The sequence below is a fragment of the Mauremys reevesii genome, linkage group 9, assembly GCF_016161935.1.
Source record: "Mauremys reevesii isolate NIE-2019 linkage group 9, ASM1616193v1, whole genome shotgun sequence".
Taxonomy (NCBI): domain Eukaryota; kingdom Metazoa; phylum Chordata; order Testudines; family Geoemydidae; genus Mauremys; species Mauremys reevesii.
In genome coordinates this window covers 8585449-8591643 of record NC_052631.1, presented here as the reverse complement: position 1 = coordinate 8591643, position 6195 = coordinate 8585449, and positions in this window count along the sequence as shown.

Genomic DNA, 6195 nt, shown 5'->3' with positions numbered 1-6195 from the left:
TTTTATAAATAAATCTCTTTCATTGGAAGTGAGTGGCAGGAAGTATATTTCTGCTGGCACCCAGGGTCAAAATAAGAAACAGAAGAGTGTTCGTCTCCATTTAATTTTTTTTTAAGCAGACATTCTGTGTAATTGAGATTGCAGGGGCCGATTCATCCTTATATGGTTTTGCAAGAGGAATAGAATTAGGGTTGTATGGTATATAGCCCACACGGGTAACCAGACTCTGGAATAAAAACAAAACAAAACAGATCTTTCCAGCATTTTGTAACTGAGAAACCTGAGCACCAGTAACTGCAGGGCAGCCCCTGCCTATAGAACAGTAGGGGTAAAATGTAATTGTGATTTGGCACCTTTTAAAAACCCACTTTGCACTCATGGCTGCGACTCCTGAATCAGGAGCTGGAATCCAGCCGAGTTTGTCATTCTTGAACGGATGACTGGAATACATGTTTGATTCTATGATTCCTCTTTGCATGGGTTCATGTGATGTTTTCCCTGTGATGTCATGATCCGTCCAATGCAATTACTAATCAGAGTAGAGCTTCTCAGACACAGTTCCGCAGCCCTTACACTCAAAAGTCCCATCTCTGTTTTTTTGTAGAAATCAGAATGAACGTTTTCTGGTGCAGGGACTATGTCTTAATTTTGTAGTTATAAAATGACATACACACTTATAGTGTGGCATTTTGTACATAATAATTGGGCAAGCTTTCTTTGCATGCTGAAAGAGATTCAGCATTAAACAAGGAGGTGCATAGGTGTGGTGTGTTTATCTGCATAAACACATGCTGATAATACTCTGGCACAGAGGACAGTCATGAGTGGTAAGCTTCCTGTCTTTTTATCTGTAACCAGAAAGTCCTACTAAATAGGAAATTGTCAAATCAGTTCAGAAAAACTGCCATCTAGTGGCCAAGCTAGATATGTACTTGCTAAGGAATGAGGTTTTCTCCTTTGTCTTATATATATGTACAGTTTTACCAAGCATGACTTAATATAATGTAAGCAGAGTCAGGATGAGCTCTACCCTGACATCAGGTGGTGAAGTATGGGGAGTGTGGAAAGGAATTTCAGGTATTTGCATGGGCACACCCACCCCACCTAGCATAGTCCGCAGCAGCCTGGGATGGTTATTTTGACAGCTCTGGGATCCCCAATTTCTTTGTTATTGGGGCAAGAGGAATAAAGTGTTGTCACCCTGATTATGTGAATGAGGAACTATGAGACTGCGTTAGGACAAAGATGTCTCACTATCCATTAAGTAGCACTTGCTAGACAAGGGTGCCAAAACCCAGTGAATTGAGAGAGGTTGGGGATTGGTGTGTGTACCTGATGGTATGGGCCCTTTTTGAGGGCCTGGAACACCAATTGCACTGCCTCCTTTCTCCACTGTTGAAGAGCAGAGCTAATTTTGAATCCTTTAGGGGTCCATCTAGAGGCTGCTGATCTGAATGCACGTTGGGCCAATGGTGCACCAGCACTGAGGCTCCCCTACTACAAGCTGAAATCACTAAAAGAGCTAAGCTTACTGAGCTGAGATCACTGAGTGCTGTGTTAACTAGCGGGGGAGCCTGAAGATCTATCGCTAAGCGGCTGACAGAGTGGAGCAGTTTGCAGCATGTTGGAGCAGCCCATGGAACAGTGAGTGGAGTGGAGCGGTTCACGGGTCGGCTGGAGGAGCAGCACAGCTGGTGGAGTGGAGCCAGTCGTGGTGAAGGCTGCAGCAGAACTCCACGGAGAGGCGGAGCAGTTGGCCCTGGCCCACGTAAGGTGACCCTTAACACTCTGTGTGTGCCCCCCCCATTTCCACCTAGGCTGGGGGGGGAAAACTCTGCAGATAAACTTTTGAACTCTGGGATGGCACTGACCAGAGACAGAGACTTTTGGGTTGTTGGACTTTGGGGTGTTTGGACTTAAGACCCTAAGGGGGAAAGGACATTGCCAAACGTACTTGGAGGTGGATTGGGTTTTTTTTGCTTATGGTTTGTGTTATAATCTGGTTTGTGGTGTTTCTCCAGTGGTGATGCTGCATTGTTTCCCTCTTTTATTAAAAGGATTTTGCTACACTCGGACTCCATGCTTGCGAGTGGGGAAGTATTGCCTCCTAGAGGCGCCCGGGGGGTGGTATGTAATTGTCCCAGGTCACTGGGTGGGGGCTCGAGCCGGTTTTGCATTGTGTTATTGAAATGGAACCGCTGGATACTGAACCCGGCCCTTGTTGCTGCCAACTCAGAGGGGCAGAAGGGTTACATTAGCTTTTAGTTAATTAAGTCAGAAATAGAGGTGATCAAAAATGTTCAGATGGAATGTTTTTCTGCCAGCAACTGCCATTTCCCCTCATTCAAAACTTTGCAAGGAATGTCAATTTTGACAATTTCATTTTGGGGCAAAAAAAATTGAAACAAAGTATTTTGATAATGATGAAACCTTTGATATTTTTGAAATATAACATCCCTGTACCCTTTTGCTCCTATTCCACCCCCAATGCCAGTTCTTACCCTTTTCTTCTCCACTACTGCTGTCCCCCCTTGCTCTTGCCAGTGACCCTACCCAACTCCTGCCCTCATCTCCCAACTTTGCTTCTATTTCCCCCTGCCCGAATCCTGTCCCTGTTCTCTACCCCCTGCTCCTTCCCTGTCCTCATTCTCTGCCTGTATTCCCCCACTCCTGCTCTGATCCCCCCAGCTCCTACACCCCTTTTTCTCCAGGCTTCTATTCGCTTTCCTCCTACCAAGCTCCTGTGTCTCTCTCCTTGCACCCAGTATCTTTTCCACACACACCCCATCTCCCTGTACTCCAGTCAGGGTGCTACTTCCTGGTCCTCTTCCTTGCTGCTTGGGGGTCAGCTGAAGGAACATTATGAGCACAGGAGAGACATTCTTCCTGATACCACTTCTGGTGCTGGTGCCACAGGCAGCCAGGAGGCACAACTGTAGGGAAAGTCCAGTTCAGCTCCTGAAAACCTGGGCTGGAGCATGAATAGTCCAGATGGAATCTTCAGAGAAGTTAGGTGCCAAATGCTGACAAACCTCTACGGAATATGTGCCATCTGTGATTTTTCAGAGGCTTATAACTGGCCAAATTTGGTTGGATTTTCATGGGCATGGCAAAAGACACATCTTTGACACCAGTGTGACCCCTCCCCCCTAGTCTCTGTCAATTTTAAGTCTTTGTTCCAAAGCACTGAGGTTCTAGAGCTTCTCAGCAAAACAGTTATAATTTGTTTTTTTTAACATGGGCAAAACCATGTATTTTTCTCTAACCTTGTTCTCCAAAATGGCTGTGAACCATTTTAGCTGAAACTTTCAGAATAAGTAAAAAAAATTAGCCTTTGGCAGACACTCAGTATGGAAAATATCAGCCTGAACAATTTATAAGCAACAGAAAACAGTATTTTATAGTGGAAAGTGTCAGACAGCCTTAAGTATAGACTGTGTCACCTATACTGAGGGCCCTACGAAATTCACAGTCCATTTTGGTCAATTTCACAGTCATAGGATTTTAAAAATCATAAATTTCAAGATTTCAGATATTTAAATCTGAAATTTCACAGCGTATAATTGTAGGGGTCTTGACCCAAAAAGGAGTTTTTTTGGAGGGGGGGTCCACAAGATTATTGTGATGGTGGGGAGTTGCGGTACAGCTACACTTGTATCTGCGCTGGTGCTGGAGGTGCCTTCTGAGCTGGAAAACTGGAGAGCGACAGCTGTTGGCTGGGAGCCCAGCTCTGAGGGCACAGCCATTGCCAGCAGCAGCACAGAAGTAAAGATGGCCTGGTGTGGTATTGCCACCCCAACTTCTGTGCTGCAACCTTCAGAGCTGGACTCTTGGTCAACAGCCACCACTTGCTGGCTGCCCGGCTCTGAAGGCAGCACAGCAGTAAGGTTGGCAATACCATGACCCCCCTAAAATAATCTTACCAGTCCCCTGCAACTGCCTTTTGGGTCAGGACCCTCAATTTGAGAAACACTAATCTCTCCAGAGAAATCTGTATAGTATAGGCTAAAAGCATATAAAAGACCAAATTTCACAGGGGGAGACCAGATTTCACAGTCCATGACGTGTTTTTCATGGATGTGAATTTGGTAGGACCCTACCTATATTACTATAACCATATCTAAAGTGTCTGAGCACGTCTGCCACATGAAAGTCTGTCAGTTGCAGTGTCAGTTCCATATAGAATAGTTAATATTTTATATATAGAAAATAGTAATATAGCTTTGAAAATTTATTCTAGTAGGAACCTGCATGAGTGAGAATTCTTTATCTTGGATTCTCTGAATTGCCCTTTAACCTCTCTTCCAAGAAGGGAACCTGATAAGTGAAGTACTGGTGGAAACGTTAATTGGAGTAAAGAAATTAACACGTCATACATTTTTCTTTTATTTTGTATTCTCCAAAAATTTGTCAGTCCTGCAGAGATGTAAACTATGGTTTTAAACATCTAAAGAAGGGATTCTCACCCTGTTTCATACTGTGCCCTCTTTTCAAGCTTCATTTGACTGGGTTTCTACAGATGACTCCCAGAATTCTTTATACCGGTTCCCACAATGATTCAAACATGGTGCGATGGAATCAGTGCAGTGGTTCTTAGTGTGCTTCTGGCATCTGAGGTGAGGATGATGAGTTGCAAGTAACTGAATAAATCCACTTCAGCAGAAAACTAGAGCAAAGTGGCCTTTCCTCTCACTTATACTTTTTCTATGCCAGTATAAAGCCTGGTCTACACTACGATTTTAGGTCGAATTTAGCATTGTTACCTCAATTTAAGGCTGGAACCATACACACGACAAAGCCCTTTTTTTCGAATTAAAAAGGGCTCTTTAAATCGATTTCTTTACTCCACCTCCGATGAGGGAATTAGCGCTGAAATCTGCCTTGCCAGGTGGAATTTGGAGTAGTGTGGACGCAATTTGACGGTATTGGCCTCCGGGAGCTACCCCAGAGTGCTCCATTGTGACCGCTCTGGACAGCTCTCTCAACTCAGATGCACTGGCCAGGTAGACAGGAAAAGGCCCATGAACTTTTGAATTTCATTTCCTGTTTGGCCAGCATGGCGAGCTGATCAGCACATGTGACCATGCAGAGCTCATCAGCATGATGTGCACATTGCTGGGTCACATTGCCCAGCCCGTACTTTGTGAGAAGTCTATGTCCTCATCACTCTCATCACCGCGCTGCCATCACCTCCTCACCTGCTTTTGCTTTTGCAGCTTCTGGTTCTGTGCTGAAAAAAGGCATGAAACAATTGTCGCTGTTGCCATGACGGAGGTAGGGGTGACTGATGACATGGTTTACAGGGAATTGAAATCAACAAAAGGGGTGGCTTTGCATCAAGGAGAAACACAAACAACTGTCACACAGAATGGCCCCCTCAAGGATTGAACTCAAAACCCTGGGTTTAGCAGGCCATTGAGTTCACAAAACAAATTGGGTCAATTTCTTGTTTTGATCCACTCCATCTATCTTTTACATCTTAGGCTGGCAGCAGATGGTGTTGTATGACTGCTAGCCATCGTCGTCTCCTGAGTGCTTGGCAGAAGATGCTGCATTACGATTGCTAGCCATCATCATCTCCTGGGGTGCTCGGCAGAAAATGGGAATGACCTGGCTGAGTCACTCCCATGTCTGGCCAGGCGCCCCTGCCCGACCTCACAGAGGTCGGCTAAAAGAGCACCCAGGAGTACGACGACGATGGCTACCAGTCGTAATGCACCGTCTGCTGCCAAAAGGCAATGAGCTGCTGCTGTGTAGCAATGCAGTCCCTCATCTGCCAGCACCCAGGAGACGTACGGTGACGGTGAGCTGAGCGGGCTCCATGCTTGCCATGGTATGGCGTCTGCCCAGGTAACCCAGGAAAAAAGGCGCAAAACCATTGTCTACCGTTGCTTTCACGGAGGGAGGGAGAGAGAGGGGGGCCTGGCCTGACGACATGTACCCAGAACCACTCGCGACACTGTTTTTGTCCCTTCAGACATTGGGATCTCAACCCAGAATTCCAATGGGCAGCGGAGACTGCGGGAACTGTGGGATAGCTACCCACAGTTCAATACTCCAGAAGTCGAGGCTAGCCTCAGTACTGTGGACGCAGTCCGCTGACTTAATGCACTGGGAGCATTTTGTGTGGGGAAATGCACAATCAAAGGTATAAAAACGATTTCTATAAATTCAACCTAATTTCATAGTGTAGAC